General features: G+C 39.1%; 1 pseudogene; it reads right to left on the minus strand.

The window, feature by feature from the left end:
* Positions 1 to 2,629: 2,629 nt before the first annotated feature.
* LOC118633567 lies at positions 2,630 to 17,411 on the minus strand (annotated as a pseudogene).
* Between the last annotated feature and the right edge of the window lie 1,946 nt (positions 17,412 to 19,357).

Genomic DNA, 19,357 nt, shown 5'->3' on the forward strand with positions numbered 1-19,357 from the left:
TTCATGGATTGAAGAATTAACATAATTAAAATGTCCATACTACCCAAAGCAATCTATACATTCAATGCAATCCCCATCAAAATACAAACGACATACTTCACAGAACTACAAAAAATACTTCAGAAGTTCATATGGAACAAGAAAAAGACCTCGAATAGCCACAGCAATCTTGAAAAAGAAGAACAAAGTAGGAGAGATCACATTACCAGATTTCAGGTTATACTACAAAGCCACTGTAATCAAAACAGCCTGGTACTGGCACAAGAACAGACAGACAGATCAGTGGAACAGAATAGAGAACCCAGAAACTGACTCAAGACAATATGCTGAATTCATATTTGACAAAGATGGCAAAAGCATACAGTAGAGTCAAGACAGTCTCTTCAATGAATGGTGTTGGGAAAATTGGAGAGCTACTTGCAAAAAAATGAAGCTAGATCACCAACTTACACCACACACGAGAATAAACTCAAAATTGATAAAAGACTTACAAGTAACTCTTGAATCCATAAAAATTCTTGAAGAAAATGCAGACAACAAAATTTTAGACATCTTACGCAGCAGAATTTTCACTGATACAACACCTAAGGCAAGAGAAACAAAGGAAAAAATGAATACATGGACTACATCAAACCAAAAAGCTTCTGCACAGCTAAAGAAACAACCATCAAACAAAAAGGGATCCCAGTATTTGGGAGACCATAATCACCAATGATGCATCGGATAAGAGGTTAATTTCCAAAATATATAGAGTTCTCATACAACTCAATAAAAGGAAGACAAAGAACCCAATTAAAAAATGGGCAGAGGACCTAAATAAACACCTCTCCAAAAATGACATACAAATGGCCAAGACACATATGAAGAAATGCTCAACATCACTAATCATCAGAGAGATGCAAATTAAAACAACAATGAGGTATCTCCTCACACCTGTCAGAATGGCCGCCATCAACAAATCATCAAATAACAAGTGCTGGTGAGGGTGTGGAGAAAAGGGGACTCTAGTACACTGCTGGTGAGAATGCAGACTAGATCAGCCACTATGGAAAACACTATGGTCTTACCTCAAAAAATTTAAAAATTGAATTGCCATTTGACCCAGTGATCCCACGTCTAGGAATATACCCTAAGAAGCCTGAAACACCAATCAGAAAGAATATACGTACCCCCATGTTCATAGCAGCACTATTTACAATATCTAAGATCTGGAAAAAACTCAAGTGTCCATCATAGATGAGTGGATTAAAAAGCTGTGGTACATGTACATAATGAAATACTATGCAGCTGTAAGAAAGAAAGATCTCTTATCCTTTGAGATGGCATGGAAAGACCTAGAGAGTATTATGCTAAGTGAAACAAGCCAAGCCAAAAAAGACAAATATCACACGATCTCACTTATTTGTGGAATATAATTAACTAAACAACTGATGAACTAAATTGACCCAGAGACATAGATGTGGGGGTACAGACTGACAAGCCTCAGAAGAAGTTGGGCTCAGGGGGGAAGAGATAAAGCACAGAACTTATACGCATGTACACATAACCAATGGACATAGACAACAAAGCTGAGGATGGTGTAGGGGGGATTGGGAGAAGAGTGTCAATGGGAGAAAAAGGAGAAACATCTGTAACAAAAACAAATTAATAAAAAAAATTAAAAAAAATAATTTTAAATGTTTAAAAAATATACTCATACATAATAATCTAGATTTTGGATATCTCTGAAAATCAGAATAGCTGGCAAGCCTTGCACATGCTTCTGTATGGCAACATTTTATTGGAACTATAACATTTTAGTGGCTCTATCTCTAGTGTGTTCTAAGTACTTTTCCATCCATCCTAGCTCACTCATTTTTTGTTTTGTTGGTCCCATAAAAGTATCTTAATTTATGATCCTTGTCATTGATAGCATAGAAACAAAAAAATTAAGGACTACTAACTAAAGTGTGGCCTCAGAGTTTAGAAAAGAGATTAAGAAGTTCTTAACCGAAGTTGAGCTTTTCTATTCTCAGTGGTAAAATAGACTGATGATATTTTCATGGTTTTGACTCCTGGAAGCATTTTTCATTGAGAAGAGAATGAGAGTCAAGGATTCACAAAGATTTTAATATGTTTTGCTGTGTTTTTAGAGCCAAAGTGGAGAAATTGGGTTTTGGCTGTAGGAGCAGTTAGTCGAGAAAATTCAGTCCAAAAGTTCGTGGTTGGGTTCCAAGTGGTTTACCATAGCGGCCTTTCACTAAAGGGAGTCCATTTAAGCAAGGTCAATGGGTTCTCTACATTGTTTGTGCTCCCTGAGTGAGTTAATTCTATCACAGAGGCTGTGTTCCGATAAAAGCAGCAGAGATGCTTTAAAGGCATATCAGGATGTGTCCTCTGAAGCCCATTAAACAGAAAAGGCCATGGTATCAGCATCACTTTCATGGGGCACTGACCTCTTAGGATAAATTGATGTGTCACGCATTACACAACACAGTTCAACTCTTGAGATCTGGAAATACTTTTTTAGAGAACGAAGGAAAAGGGGGAAGGGAGGAGGCTGGAAGCATACACAACCATTTGATTTGTTCAGACACTTCTCCCGAAAGGGCAGTAAACATGCTTAGCCTATTTTATGGCTGGAGTCTTTTTATGTTTGTGCAACTCCGTTCTCTGGATCCCTCTTCACGCGTAAATCCACTCCATCCTGCAGAAGCCAGGTGGTGCTGCTGGGAATGATGTCCCTGCTTCCAACACATTGATTTAGCTCTTGCATTTGTAGTGCTATCAGATGTTTTACCTTCCAGAGAAGGGGATTAGATGGGATCAGTCACTACTCAAACATTTTATCTGTGTTGTTTGCATTTGGAAATATATCTCAGAGTCTGGGTCTCCATTTGAACGTAGGATAGAAACCTAAGTGAACACTTTTCTTTTGTAGTTTCCTTCTTTGTTCTGGTTGTCCTTTTTGTGCCCTAGAAATGCCTCAGGAAAATATAACATGGAGAAGAAAAAATATATGCATTAGAATTATGCCTTAAAACAAAAGATCACTGGATTATGTCACTTTTGATCCAATAATGTTAGCATGGTACTTTGGCTTGAATTTAAAATATACTCTTGGTGTCACCTACATTGCCCAGGGATTTTAATTTGAGGGTTACCTGTCCAAACCCCTTAGTTGGAATTCTGCCAAATATCATCCATTCTTGAGACTATGACTGAAATTTTTATCTCTTTTGCTTCATTTCTCTGGCATAGACAATCATGTGTTGGGTAGCTAGTCTAGCATCTTTCCTTGGTATTAAGCTTCCTCTGAGTATAGGGGGGAAATGCACCCTATAGGGCAGTCTATTGCCCTCTATTTGTAGGCACCCTTAGTCTACGAACTAAAAAGTAAAAAAAATAAATAAATTTTTTTTTATTGATTCTAGATAGAGAGGAAGGGTGAGGGATAGAGAGAAATGTCAACGAGAGAGAACATCGATTGACCACCTCCTGCATGCCCCCCACTGGGGATTTGGCCCCAAACCTGGGTATGTGCCCTGACCGGGAATCGAACTGGTGACCTCTTGGTGCATGGATTGATGCTTAACCACAGAGCCACATTGGCTGGGATAAAAAGTTTAATTACTAGGTTATGATATTAGCAAACATTAGATCGGTGGGCTTCATAAAGCTGCTGATGGGCCCATACTTTCCCAGTTGCATGCATGTTAACCTAGATTACTCCATGTTTCCAGCATGAGGCAGGGAATGTTACGGTGTGTGGGAGACCGTTTGCATGGCATCCATCTTGTTAAAGTCTGCTCTGCTGTCTCCGGCCCCAGGGCGGGGCCTCTCCGCGTGCCGTGCCTCTCCACGTGCCATGCCTCTCCGCGTGCAGTGCCTGCATTCCTCTAGATAATTGTTTGCTCCATTCTTTGCTTATTTGTTCCACCTGGGGTGTTTGCTGGGGTTGGCTTCAGGTGGGATGCTCATTGGCTGTTTCACGTGTTTTCCCCCTATATATAATGTGAACTCCCCCTGAATAAACGAGACTTGATCAGAATCCTGTCTTGTCTCCATTTCTCGTGTCTCTTGTCCCACCTCATCCTCACTCCCCCTCTAGGGTCCTCGTTGATCGACCTGCGGGCCGGGTCAACGGTGCCACTCCTTCCCTTTTATTTCTACTTAAAGGGGCACTGTTACCATTTTCTACCCTTATACCATCAGAATGCCTCTTGGATTTGAGGTCCTCTTTGAGAGAGAAACTTTTGAGGGCCTTCTTATAAATTCTATCTTTTAGTTTATCAGGGATTAGCCAGCTGTGGCCCATGGGCCAAATCCGAAAAACCACCTGTTTTTGTAAACACATTACACTCATTTGTTTATATATCAACTATGGCTGCAGGGAGGGCCAGAAGAGGTGATTTAGACAGGCTTCATGAAGAAACAGTCTTTGAATTTTTACCTTGCAAGACAAAGAGAATGTATCCAGGTAGAGGATGGGGGCCTTAGGCCACATTTTTTGCAGAAAGAAAAACATGAGCAAAGTTGCAGATGAAGATGAGAATAGGATTTCTTTGGAAAATAGCAAATAGTGCAGTTTGGCTAAAGCCAGAATCCTGAAGGACCCTGACCTGCTATAAAATTTGCATAATGTGGAGCTATTCGCGTTTTTAGAAGGGTGTAGTGGAGAATAGAGCAGAGGGGAGGAAGAATTAGAAGCTGGTTTATCTTGCTTGTGTAGATACTTACAGAACTCTCTACATCCACCTTTCTGTTCTGTAGTTGGGCTATCATCCTATCTATTTGCTTTAAAACAATTCTTTTTGGGGGATTCAGGGGGAGAAAAACTTTTATTCAGGTGAAATTATTATTATCCCACTTCAAGTTGGCATGTTCTTTTTTGGGGAGGTGTTGGGTTATTTTCATTAATCTTTGTTGCTAGAAGATGACAAGTATTGCTTTCTGTTTGCCCCAATAAGAATCTGTGCATAGTCAATATCTGTGCAGAGTCCTAACAATTCTCCATAAATATGACAAGATAGAAGGAGACTCTTTACTGGAAGTATTACATCAGGTGACAAATTCATTGCCTGTTTCCTAGTATCTGTCAGAGCTTTTTGATACTTGAAATGAATTGCTCTTCAAATGGCAGTAGGAATTAAGCAAAAATAAATGAAAAGAATAGTGTTTTGTTTTCCATGAGAACTCCTCTGACTCTGTTTAATTAAAATATAATATTAATTCGTAGGTAATGCTAATGGAGATTAACACAGCCAGTCAATTATTTTTTTTTCCCCCATCAGAAATGATGTTTTTAAACTTCTTACTATGGTATTTATCTTTGTTCAACTTCAAATCTCTCTCATCCCTCTTTGAAGTCTTAAAGAAAAGTGTTGCTATCACACATCAGAGCTCAGAAATAGTCTTCCAAATCCCTCATCAATTGTGTTATACAAAGGGTAACAATAACTAGCATTTAAATCAATTTTAAGCATAGAAAGGGCCTTTAACATAGATTATTTTATTTTACCTTCAAAAACTTGTGAGGTAGTCCAGCCGGTATGGCTCAGTGGTTGAGCATGAACCCTTGCACCAAGAAGTCACCAGTTGGATTTCCGGTTGGGGAACATGCATGGGTTTCAGGATCCCTGGTGGGGGGCATGCAAGAGGCAGGCAATCGATGTTGATGTTTCTCTCTTAAAAAAAAAATCAATAAAAACATATAAAAAAAATTGTGAAGTAGATGCTACCCTTATTTTTTTTTTTTAAATTCTCACCCAAGGATATTTTTCTTTTATCTTTAGATAGAGTAGGAGGGAGGGAGAGAAGGAAAGAGAGAGAGAGAGACAAACATTGATGTGAGAGAGACACATTGACTGGCTGCCTCCCACATGACCCCGACCAGGGTTGGAGATGAACCACAACCGAGGTACATGCCCTTGGCTGGAATTGAACCTGAGTCTCATTGGTTCGCACGGGCACTCTAACTGTTGGGCCAAACTGGCCAGGGTGATGCTACCCTTATTATCTCACAAGCTGAAAATGGAAGTTTAGTAAAGTTGACTGTTTCCCTCAAGATCTCATATTAAGTAAGTGGCAGAGTTCAGAATCCAAAGACTGACTTCAGCATCTGTGCTTTTCATTTATTTTTTAAAATATGTTTTTATTGATATTTCAGAGAGAGAGGAAGGGAGAGAGAGATAGAAACATCAATGTGAAAGAGAAACATTGATTGGGTGCCTCCTGCACAACCCCCACTGGGGATCAAGCCCGGAACCCAGGCATGTGCCCTAACCAGGAATCCAACAAGGACCTCTCAGTCCATGGGACGACGCTCAATCCACTGACCCACACCAGCTGGGCATCATCTATGCCTTTTAAATTCCCCTGGAATAGTTTTTTTCCTGAAGTATGCACGGATGTAATCAATGGTGTCAGAAGCAACGGCTCCTTGCCATTAGAACCAATCAACGGAAAGGATAGGTTTCTCAGAGAAGCCATGTTGACCACCTATGCTCACTCAGGCAGAAGATGCACTGCCGAGATTTTCCCTTTTTTAGGCTACAATGGACTTTGCAGGCCAAACACAATCACATCAGAGAGCACACAACTTCTAAACCAAGGCCGGCATTCAAACTCATGTAATCCCCCTTTTCTTTCTCTCTCTCTTTCCTCAATCTCTTTTCTTTCTTTCTTTTTTTTTAAATATTAGGCTGTCTCTATACTTGCAAGGTCTTGGTAATCTCAGGTATCTCATTACTTAAATGACCTCTGTAGCCTTGCCTTTTCAATTTAACGATTGCAATTAATCCAAGCAACATTTTTGAGTATCTATGACATGTTAAAAACTCTCTAAAGTACCTCAGACTATAGTGTATTATGTAAAAGAGTAGGTTTATAGTACACTCTTGATATTCAGAAGACTTCCATTTTAGCTGCCAGTCTTAGTCCTGGACTCTCCTGGACAATCCTGGTCTGTTGTAGCCCACATTCCCATATGACAATGTTGGTGATGATACCCTTGGAAAGAGTTGATGAAGGTTTGGTGCTAATCGCTGCCATTAAAGCAATAAAAGGTGGTTTATGGGTCAAATGTCTGAATGAGTCTTAGATATTATCTTCAAAGTCTAATGAGCATTCTTTAGCTTTGCAGAGGAGAGCAAAATCATGGGGAAGAGATACAAATGAAAATGGTGTCTTTCTTTGTCTTTTCTCTTTGGTCCTTTCATCCTGAATTGCTAGTTTAGTGATTTCCAGGTGCTCTATTATAGATGTTGATCTGTGATTACATTATCCAAGTCTTGGCAAAATAAGAAAAACGTGTTTATAAATATTTTTTCAGGAAATTATGGTGGTGAAAACGACAGTTTGAAAAGAAAATAATTGCTTGGCAAAGTAAAGATTTACAATCTTTTGTAGATTCATTATACTCTTGGGACACTTTTCCTGGACCACTAATACAACTGTCAGGACGCTGCTCTTTCAGCTTGCCAGGGTCTAGATGCACAAATCAGATAATTGTTTCTGCCCTAGAGTCCAGGGTCTAGACAGTGGTTCTCAACCTTCCTAATGCTGCGACCCTTTAATCCAGTTCCTCGTGTTGTGGTGACCCCCAACCACGGAATTATTTTTCTTGCTATTTCATAACTGTAATTTTGCTACTGTTGTGAATTGCCATTGGAAATACAGTATGTGTTTTCTGATGGTCTTAGGTGAAACCCTGTGAAAGGGTTGTTCGACCCCAAAGGGGTCATGACCCACAGGTTGAGAACTGCTGGAGACAGATACTATAATGGTACTTTTTCATCTTTGCAGACTCGAGTCTATTACTTTCAAAAGCATAATTATTGTCAGGGATGCCATAAATGGCACAGGGAATGTTGTGGACTGAGACTCCAGGCGATGCCATTCACACAACAGTTGGTTTTAGGTCTGTGTACATGGCACCTGTGGAGTTGTGCAGTACCAGTGTCCAGCTTTCCCAAACTTATGTGGCAGTCTTACCAATGTCTGGGTTCCTGTGGCCATAACGTGACCTCCATCTTCTCCATAAATAGCTGTTTCTTGCCGCAGGCTCTGTTGGTTATCTCCTTGTACTTACTGATGCCTTCAAGGGTCATTTTATTCTTATGACTCATTGAGAACCCAGTGTTTGTTCTCCATTAAAAGTTAATCTGAAGCTTTGTGTCCACAAAGAGGAGGTACTGAACTGCAGTGTTGCATGTGATAATCACACTGCATATTATCTGAGAGTGTTTAAAGGAGGCAAATTTAAAAGTGAAAAGATCTTGGCCTGAGAAGTGCTAACTTTGTGACCTTGTGCTAGATGCTTAACTTCTTTAGAGTTTTAATTTACTTGTATGCAGAATGGAGATAATGATGTGCACTTCGCAATTATTTTTCTTTGGGTAAAAATTGAATGAGATAGTGGATATCGGATGTTTGTAACAGGGTCTAGCACATATTAGCAGCGTACATTAGCTGCCCCCCAGATGAACACTATCCTTTTCTCATCATCCTTTTTACGTTGTTGAAGCTCTACTATTGATATATTAAGGGTTGTTGTGTCTTCTTGGTAGACTGACTCATTGTTATGTAACATCCCTCTCTGTATCTTGTAAGTTTCTTTTCTCTGAAGTTCACTTTATCTGATATAAGTATAGCCATCCAACTTTCCTTTAATTGGTGTTTCTATGGAATTTATCATCTCTTAGCTACGGTAAGTATATTTAAAATGAGTTCCTGGTAGATAGCATATAGCTGGGTCATTAAAAAATCTATTCTGATAATTTCTGTTTTAATTGATATATTTAAACCCTTTATATTTAATGTAATTTTTTATATTTTAGAATTGAAATTCAGTATGTCACTTAATTATTTGTTTTGTTTGTTCTCTTTGTTTTATGTTTCTCTCTTTCCCCTGTTCTACTTTACTGTGGGTTACTTGAATATTTTTTTGTGTTACATTTTACTTTATCTGTAGTGTTTTTATTTATTTTAATTAATTAATTTATTTATTTAATGTTTAAAATTCCAAGTCAGTGATTTTATTTACTTCTTTTACATTAGAGCTATTTGTGAAGTTTTTTCAAAACCAAAATGATCAGGCAAAACTTATAAATGTTCTGAATCAGAATCACTGATACAGGGATCAGAAATCAATATTCATCTATAGTTCCATAGGACTGTTGATGTACACCTTGACTTTTAAAAAAAATTAATTTATTTATTTTTGTTACAGATGTTTCTCCTTTTCCCCCACTGATACCCCTCTTCCCCTCCCTCCCCGCCCAGTCCCCAGCTTTGTTGTCCATGTCCATTGTTCATGCATACATGCATATAAATTCTGTAGTTTATCTCTCTCCCCCACCCCCACTTCTGCAGATTGTCAGTCTGTACCCCACTTCCATGTCTCTGGGACTACCCCATTCCTCAGACTGCTATGTTCATTATATTCCACAGATAAGTGAGATCACGTGATATCTGTCTTTCTCTGATTGGCTTGCTTCACTTAGGATAATACTCTCCAGGTCCCTCCAGGTCATTTCAAAGGATAAGAGATCTTTCTTTCTTACAGCTGCATAGTACTCCATTGTGTATATGTACCACTGCTTTTTATCCATTTGTCTACTGATGGACATTTGGGCTGTTTCCAGATCTTAGCTATTGTAAATAGTACTGGTATGAACACAGGGGTACATATATTCTTTCTGATTGGTGTTTCAGGCTTCTTAGGGTATATTCCTAGAAGCGGGATCACTGGGTCAAATGGAAGTTCAATTTTTAATTTTTTGAGGTAACACCATATTGTTTTCCATAGTGGCTGCACCAGTCTGCATTCCCACCAGCAGTGTACTAGAGTCCCCTTTTCTCCACAACCTCACCAACACTTGTGTTTGGTGATTTGTTGATGGCAGCCATTCTGACAGGTGTGAGGTGATACCTCATTGTTGTTTTAATTTGCATCTCTCTGATGATTAGTGATGTTGAGCATTTCTTCATATGTCTCTTAGCCATTTGTATGTCTTGTTTGGAGAGGTGTCTATTTAGTTCCTCTGCCCTTTTTAAAATTGGGTTCTTTGTCTTCCTTTTGTTGAGCTGTATGAGCACTCTATAGATACTGGAAATTAAACCCTTATCTGACGTATCATTGGCAATGATGCTCTCCCAAGATTGGGTTGCCTTTCCATTTTGGGGCTTGTTTTTTTTTTTTTTCCTGTGCAGAATCTTTTGAGTTTGATATAGTCCCATGTGTTCATTTTCTCCTTTGTTTCTGTTGCCTTAGGTGATGTATCAGTGAAAATTATGCTGCATATGATGTCTGAAATTTTGTTGCCTACATTTTCTTCTAGGATTTTTATGGATTCATGAGTCACATTTAAGTCTTTTATTCATTTTGAGTTTATTCTTGTATATGGTGTAAGCTGATGGTATAGTTTCATTTTTTTTTTTTTTGCATGCAGCTGTCCAATTTTCCCAACACCACTTATTAAAGAGGCTGTTTTTCTCCACTGTATGCTCTTGGTCCTTTGTCAAATATTAATTGAGCATATTGTCTTGGGTCGATTTCTGGGTTCTCTATTCTGTTCCATTGAGCTATCTGCCTGTTCTTATTCCAGTACCAAGCTGTTTTGATTACAGTGTCTTTGTAGTATAACCTGATATCTGGTATTGTGATCCCACCTACTTTGTCCTTCTTTTTCAAAATTGCCATGGCTATTTGGGGACTTTTTTGGTTCCATATGAACTTCTGAAGTATTTGTTCTAGTTTTGTGAAGTATGTCGTTAGTATTTTGATGGGGATTGTGTTGAATCTATAGATTGCTTTGGGTAGTATGAACATTTTAATGATGTTAATTCTTCCAATCCATGAACAAGGTATGTGCTTCCACTTTTTTATATCTTCCTCTATTTCTTTTTTCAATGTCCTGTAGTTTTCTGCAAATAGGTCCTTTACTTCTTTGGTTAAGTTTATTCCTAGGTATCTTAATTTTTTTGCCGCAATGGTAAATGGGGTTGTTTTCTTAGTTTCTCTTTCTATGAGTTCATCATTGGTGTATACAAATGCCATCAATTTCTTGACGTTAATTTTGTATCCTGCTACTTTGCCAAATTCATTTATTAAGTCTAGTAGATTTTTGATGGCGTCTTTGGGGTTTTCTTCGTATAGTATCATGTCATCTGTGAATAATGACAATTTTACATCTTCCTTTCCAATTTGGATCCCTTTTATTTTTTTCTTCCTGTCTAATTGCTGTGGCTAAGATTTCCAGTACTATGTTAAATAAGAGTGGCAAAAGTGGGCATCCTTTCCTTGTTTGTGTTCTTAAGGAAAATGCTTTTAGTTTTTGCCCATTGAGTATGACGTTGGCTGTAGGTCTTTCATATATGGCCTTTATTATGTCAAGTAATAATCCCTCTATTCCCACATTGCTGAGCGTTTTTATCAGAGATGGGTGCTGGATTTTGTCTAATGCTTTTTCGGCATCTGTTGATATGATCATGTGGTTTTTACTCTTCTTTATGTTTATGTGATGTATCACGTTTATTGATTTGCGAATATTGTACCAGCCTTGCATCACTGGGATGAATCCCACTTGGTCATGGTGAACGATTATTTTGATGTATTGCTGTATTTGATTTGCTAGTATTTTGTTTGGGAGTTTGGCATCTATGTTCATCAGGAATATTGGCCTGTAGTTTTCTTTCTTTGTAGTGTCTTTTTCTGGTTTTAAAATTAGAATTATGCTGGCCTTATATAATAAGTTTGGAAGTCTTCCTTCTTCTTGAATTCTTTGAAATAGTTTAAGGAGAATGGGTATTTGTTCTTTTTTGAATGTTTGGTAAAATTCCCCTGTGAAGCTCTCTGGGCCTGGGCTTTTGTTTGTTGGGAGAGTCTTGATTACATCCTCAATTTGTTTTGTTCTTATTGATCTGTTCAAGTTTTCTATCTCTTCAGTTTTGGGAGACTATGTGTTTCTAAAAATTTGTCCATTTTGCTTAGATTGTCGAATTTGTTGCCATATAATTGTTCATAATACTTGTTCACAATCCTTTGTATTTCTGTGATGTCAGTTATTATTTCTCCTCTTTCACTTCTGATTTTGTGCATTTGGGTTCTCTCTCTTTGTTTCTTGGTGAGTCTAGCTAAGGGTCCATCAATCTTGTTTATCTTTTCAAAGAACCAGCTCTTTGTTTCATTGATTCTTTGAATTGTTGTTTTTTTTTTTTGTTTTTTTTTTTATCTCCATGTCATTTATTTCTGCTCTGATTTTTACTATTTCCTTCCTTCTACTTGCTCTTGGGTTTTCTTTTTGTTTGCTTTCTAATTCTTTAAGTTGTGAGGTTAGATACTCTATTAGAAATTTTTCTTGCTTCTTGAGGTAGGCCTGTAGTGCTATGAACTTCCCTCTCAGAACTGCTTTCGCTGCATCCCATAGATTTTGTGTTGTGTGTTCATTTTCATTGGTTTTCAGGAAGTTTTTAATTTCTTCCTTGATCTCCATGGTAACCCATTCATTGTTCAATAACATGCTATTTAGCCCCCATGTTTTCAAATGTCTTTGCATGTTCTTGTTGCAGTTGATTTCTAGTTGCATGCCATTGTGATCTGAGAAGATGCTTGATATGATTTCAATCTTCTTGAACTTGTAGAGACTTAGTTTGTGCCCTAACATGTGGTTTATCTTCGAGAATGTCCCATGTGTACTTGACAAAAATGTGAATTCTGTAGTTTTGGGGTGTAATTGTCTACAGATATCTATTAAATCCATTTGATCTAGCACTTCATTTAGAGTCTGTATTTTCTTGTTAATTTTTTATCTAGATGATCTATTCAGTGATGTCAGTGGGATGTTGAAGTCCCCTGCTATGATTGTATTGCTGTTGATTTCTCCTTTGAAGTCTTCCAGAAGATTTTCAATATATGTTGGTGCTCCTATATTGGGTGCATATATGTTTACCAAGGTTATATCTTCTTGTTGGGAAGATCCTTTCAATATTGTGTAGTGGCCTTCTTTGTCTCTAGTTATGGCCTTCATTTTGAAATCTATTTTATCAGATATGAGTATTGCTACCCCAGCTTTTATTTTATTTTTTTTCCATTTGCTTGAAAGATTTTTTTCTATCCCTTCACTTTTAACCTATGTGAGTCATTTGTTGTGAGGTGGGTCTCTTATAAACAATATATATGTTAGTCATGCTTTCTTATCCAGCCAGTTACTCTGTGTCTTTTTATTGAAGCATTCAATCCATTCACATTTAAGGTGATTATTGATATGTACTTATTTATTGACATTTTAGTTTAGTGTGGTTATATTTTTCTTTCTGTTTCTTCTACTAATTACAGCAGTCCTTTTAGCGTCTTGCAGTGCTGGTTTGGTATTAATATATTCCCTTAGCCTTTTTTGTCTGGGAAGCTTTTTATTTGACCTTTTATTTTGAATGATAGCCTTGTTGGGTAGAGTAATCTTAGATTCAGATCCTTGTTTTTCATGACCTTGATTGCTTCATGCCACTCCCTTCTGGCCTGTAGTGCTTCTGTTGAGAAGTGTTTCTGCTGAGAGTCTTATGGGGTTTCCTTTGTAGGTAACCTGTTGCTTATCTCTTGCAGCCTTTTGGATTCTCTCTTTGTCTTTAATTTTTGGCATTTAAATTACTATGTGTCTTGGTGTGGGCCAGTTTGGGTTCTTCTTACTTGGGGCTCTCTGTGTTTCTTGAACTTGAATGCCTTCTTTCTTCAAGTTAGGAAAGCTTTTTGTCACTATTTCTTCAAATATATTCTTTAACCCTTGCCCATTTTCTTCCTCTTCTAGGACTCCTATGATGGGAATGTTATTACATTTCCAATTGTCCCACTATTCTTTTAAGCTATCTTCTTGTTTTTTAATTGTTTTTTCCTTTTGGTTTTCTGAGTGTTCAATTTTTTTCTACCCTGTATTCTAATTCACTCTTCTGGTCCTCAGCTTCCTCTACTCTGCTGGTTAGTCCTTCCAATATGTTCTTTATTTCTGCTATGTCATTTCCACTTGGTTGGTTTTCAATGTTTCTATATCTTTATTTGTGGTGCTGATGTCCTTACTCATGCTGTTGGGCTTCTTCAAGATCATGGCTCTGAACTCTACTTTTGATAATTTGCTTAACTGCATTTCATTTATCTCATCTTCGATAGAGTTCTCTTGTTCATTCATTTGGGATTTGTTTTTTTGTTTCACCATTTTGGTTATCTCAGTAGGTTTTGGAGCCTGCCAAATTTTCCCTGTGGGTGTTTGTGTTCTGCTGTTTGTGGCTCCCTCTACTGGGTTTGGATGAGCCTGGGTGGGCCCACGTTAAACACCAATGTTGAGTGTTACTTTCCTGGGTAGATTTGCAAGCCCAGGAAAGGTTTAGTTATCCTCTAGCTCTTTGCCTTGAGGCTAGCAGTCTGTTACTCAGTGCCTTGGAATGTAGCCCTGGTGTTCTGCATAAGAGGATTTCCAGAGGGTGGGATAGATGCTGGTTGTTAATGAGCCTCAATTTGCATTTCTTTGCCTCACCTGGGAAAGGCTGAATCTCCGAGGGGTGGGGCTGCTGCTTTTCCCCTCAGCTCTGGGAAGGAGCACACTGGCCACTGTCCTTTATGGCCGCAACTCAGCAAAAACTCTGAGTGCCCTCCATATCCCGGTTGTCCCCACAGAGTTCCAGTCCAGTCTGCCCTCCCTCTGCTGTAGCCCTCAGGTGAGTGGCTGTGGCTATTTTAGTACTCTGTTCCAGCTCTCTGCACTGTGGAGTTTGCTTGGTCTTTATTCCCCAAGGGCACTGCTCACAGCTAAGACTGCTGCTGTCTGTGGGCTTCCAGCCTGCCACCCTCTTGCCACCATCTCAAGCCTCTGCAGATCCTACCAGTGTCTCTGGTTATATGGTCCTGTCCTGCTGCTTTTCTTTTACTTTTTTTCTGAGGATTTTTTAAAATTTTATTTTAGTTGTAATCCCATTTGGTGCTGGGAGATCGTCTGTGTAGCTTCCATTCACTCCACCTCCATTTTCGTTTTTTTTTTAAGCCTATCCTGTGCGCAGCTGGGTTGCACAGGCCTTTCTGTTACCCCAGCACCCTGCATGTCCCCTGGGTAACTGGATCACACAGTCCCTTTGGGGACCTGGTTCTATGCCTATGTTATGAGCTGCTGAGTCACACAGGCCTCTCTGGTGCTTCAGCACCTCACAGGTCCCGCGAGTAACCTGATGGCACAGTCCCTGCTGGGTCACACAGGCCTCTCTGCTGCTTCAGCTCCTCACAGGTCCCGTGAGGAATGGGATGGCACAGTCCCTGCTGGGTCACGCAGGCCTCTCTGGTACTTCAGCACCCAGCAGGTCCTATGGGTAACTAGATGGCACAGTCCCTGCTGGGTTGCACAGGCCTCTCTGGTGCCCCTGCACCCTGCAGGTCCCGTGAGCAGGCATCTGGATTGCACCGATACCTCTCAGACTCCAGCTTCCCACTGCTCTTGTGGGCTCCTGGGTTGCACAGGCTTCTCTGGTGCCCCAGCATGCTGAAGAACCCAGGGGCAGCTGGATTGCACCAGTCCTTCTCGGGGCCGGCTTCCCACTGCTTTTGTGAGCTGCTGGACTGCACAGGCCTCTGTGGAGCCCCAGGTTCCACAGCTGGTGGCTGGGGAGTGCTGTTGCCTCGTGGGGCTCAACTCCTGCTCAGCTTTTGCTGTAGTTTTAGGGGATGTGTTTTAGCTGCTGGTCTGTGCTTCTGTTACCTGGGGATGGATGTCTGCTCCCCAGCCTCTGTTGCTGGGTGTACATCTCAACTCTGATCGGGCTGCTACTATGGGGGATGGTGCTGGGTCCCTGGCTGTTTGCGGCTTCCATGACCGGCACCTTGGGAGCTCCAGTACTGTGCACTGGTCTGTGTTGACACAGAGTGTCCACTGGTCCCATGGTGCCAGGTGCACTGGTGGACTCAGGTTGCTGGGCCCTCGTTGCTCCCACTGCCTCCTCCCAGAGAAGACCCGGGATCTTCCAAAATGGTGGGACCTCCCTGTGGTGCAGGGAGAAGCACCCTGAAGAGCCGCTTACTGTGGTAGCCAGCTGCTTTGTCCACAGCACAGGAACCTTCTGCTCCTCATCTCTGCACTGCAGGGGTTTGCTCGTCCACCTTCACGTCCACCTACACTCTCTCACACACTCACTCACTCTGTCATACACCCTCCCTCTGGTCTTGCCCACTGCCATCTCAGAACTCCTGTAGTGTTTTTAGTATATATCTTTGTAGAATAGAATTTTTTTTTTTTTGGTTTATGCAACTTTATTGAAGAAAAATAAATAAATTACTAGCAAAGCTATTAGTTGATTACTTACCCATTGACAACTTACATTATTTATTCAGTTCTATATTAAACAGGGTATTGGAATAAAGGTTAACTAATAGCTCCAAGCCTCCTAACAATTTAAATAATTTCGAAATGTTTGAGACCCTGTTTTGGAATACAAAGCGTGTTTGACTTCCAATTTCCATTTTCTGTAGAACAAGAACAGGTCATTCCTTTATTGACATGCATAAAAGACATCACATTTTCTGTTCTGTTGATGCTGTAAATTCAATACCAATTCTCCAGCCACATCAGTTATGAGCATAAAGTATGTCATGTAACCTCAGATCTCCAACGGTGGAAGGCTTAAACAAAAATGGGCACTGCTAGAATAATGCTGCTTCCTTTGATGTGACAACTGAGCATTCATCTCCCTCCCCTCTGATGATTTTCTCAGCATGTCAGAGCAGTGAGGAATGGTATTAGTCTCATAACCAAGATAGAATAAAGACACTGGCCCCAAAATGTACATGCTCTGTTTAAAAAACATCTGAATCTTGGGCAACTGTTCTCTTATAACTATTTTATAGTTTCTAAAAGTAGTTATTGTCCAAAGCTGGAAGAATTTAAGTCTTCTCACATGAGTATGTGAATGAATGAAGAGAAGGAAACAAAAAATTAAATGAAAAAAGATGAGGTCTGTTAGGGGAGAAACCTGGTGAGAAAATAAAAAAAAGGAACAGTAATTTAAAGTTTATTCCAGCTATAATGTGGGTTATTCTGACTTTAAGGTAGCACCACATGGCGTACTTCTGAGTCCATTCCCAAGTTATTCTGTTGTACTTATCTGTTTTATAGATCCGTGCAATCTCTGGCACTAGGGGTCATCTGGGCTTGGATCATGTCACTGTGAACAAATGGATAACAGACATTTAGAAATAGTTAAAGCAAGAGACCACTGTGATCTTTGAATAGCGAGACAAATGCTGCCATTACTGTTAATATTTGGATGACACATTCTTGTTTTAAGTGCAACCTTAGGTGGTTTGAAGGGGTAGTCTATAAAAAAATGAATTTTACAAAGAATATACTGCCTTTAAATGGGTCGTCATTAAGTCCCATAATTGTGGTTTGCCAATGAAACATTAGAATTTTTGAAAATAGTTTTCTCAGTGGTTGCCCTAGAGCTTACCTTATATTCTCTTCTAAAGACAGAATAATTTATATGCCTAAAGTTTAAGTCAGGTTCTTCCAAATCTGCTTTGTATTTCCCTGCCCTCCCACTGAGTTATGGGGAGAGAAGAGTATACATTATTAATACTTGTAAGTCTCCTCCTCAAGCCCATATGTAAGTTGTGTACTTGAGTATGTATTTTAAGTTACAAAAATAAAATGTTAAAAATCGGAATTTCTTACCACTACTTGCCATTACCCTTTTTATATGCTTTATTTTTTTGCTGTTGATCTACACATGACCTTATATAGAAGTTCTTCTTATTTTCTTAAGAGGATTTTGAAAATTTGATTAATTTTCAGTGTTCAAGAGCCTGAACACTGTGGGTTTATTGACCAAGTATTAGAAACCATGACAACTCAGGAAACAGAATTTATTTTCCCCAAACAATCTATTTAAAGTCATAAGAAACCTTTCCTGAGTTGTTGCAATTATTTATTTGCTTTTAAAAATGTTATGTCTTCCTAAACAAATAGTTCTGTTTTGCCTGATTTTTAACTTTATGTAAGTGGAAACATACATCAATATTTGCTGCTTTTGCTTAATATTATGTCTGTGAAACTCATTCATGGAGTTTTGGGTAGATGTAAGTTAATAGGTAAACTATATATAATCTAACAGAAAAATTGTAAAAAGACTTGAACAGAGATTTCAAAAAGGAGGAAACTTAAGTGGACAACATTTTATGAAAAAGTGTACTACCGCACTAGTAATCAGAAACATGCAAATAAAATAAAATAAATAAAATAACCACTAAACAATACCACCATTTACCTGCCAGAATTGAAAAAAAAATTTAAAGTGTGACAACACTTTGTGTTGGTGAGAATGAAGAACCGTAAGAATTTTCATACACTGCAGGTGGGAGCAGAATTTATAGTCCAATCATTTTTGAAAACCCTCTGGCACAATGCTGGGCAAGACCTCAGTGGTTCCTCTCTTACCTTCATAACATAGAAACTCTGCAGCTCATGAGTCAGGACTCTCATAGAGAATATTTACAGCAAGATTATTCACAGTCCTCCAAAATGGAAGGAACTGGCTAAATCAATTGTAGTAGATTCATAAAATAGAATGCTACCTACAGCAACGAACACCAGCACAGCGACATTTGCTTTCTATTTCAGTGAATTAACTGTGTCTCTTTCTTATCCATTTCATCAGTTTTTGACTATGTATAGTGACATTTTGGGAGTTTCCTCGTCAAACTAACAATCTATAGAAATGTTCTACTTTGCAGGATGCAAGCCTGACAGTTTACCATATTTGGGCTCACTTCTTATTCAAATAAAGTCAAACGGGCTTGCTGCATTTTAAGCAAAGGTAAAATTGTAGTGCTCTCAACATGTCAGCCCGGTGCAATCCTACCTGTCACACAGCATGATCTCTAGCTTTTGAAGAAAAGCTCTCTGGGAAATCCAGGAAACAAAATGCAGTAGACATCAAAGTAGCAGGTGGAATTCAACTAAAAGGGAAAGTATTATTTGGTGCTTATTTTGAAAATCTATACCTGGGAACATTTGAAAATAAATTGTTGTTAAAAATGTGTGATTGCCATCAAACAACAAGTGTTGGCGAGGGTGTGGAGAAAAGGGGACTCTAGTACACTGCTGGTGGGAATGCAGACTGGTGCAGCCACTATGGAAAACAATATGGTGTCACTTCAAAAAATTAAAAATTGATCTTCCATTTGACCCAGTGATCCCACTTCTAGGAATATACCCTAAGAAGCATAAAACACCAGTCAGGAAGAATATATGTACCCCCATGTTTGTAGCAGCACTATTTACAATAACTAAGATTTGGAAACAGCCCAAGTGTCCATCAGTAGACGAATGGATAAAAAAGCAGTGGTACA

The sequence above is a fragment of the Molossus molossus genome, unplaced genomic scaffold (assembly GCF_014108415.1).
Source record: "Molossus molossus isolate mMolMol1 unplaced genomic scaffold, mMolMol1.p scaffold_m16_p_18, whole genome shotgun sequence".
Lineage (NCBI taxonomy): Eukaryota > Metazoa > Chordata > Mammalia > Chiroptera > Molossidae > Molossus > Molossus molossus.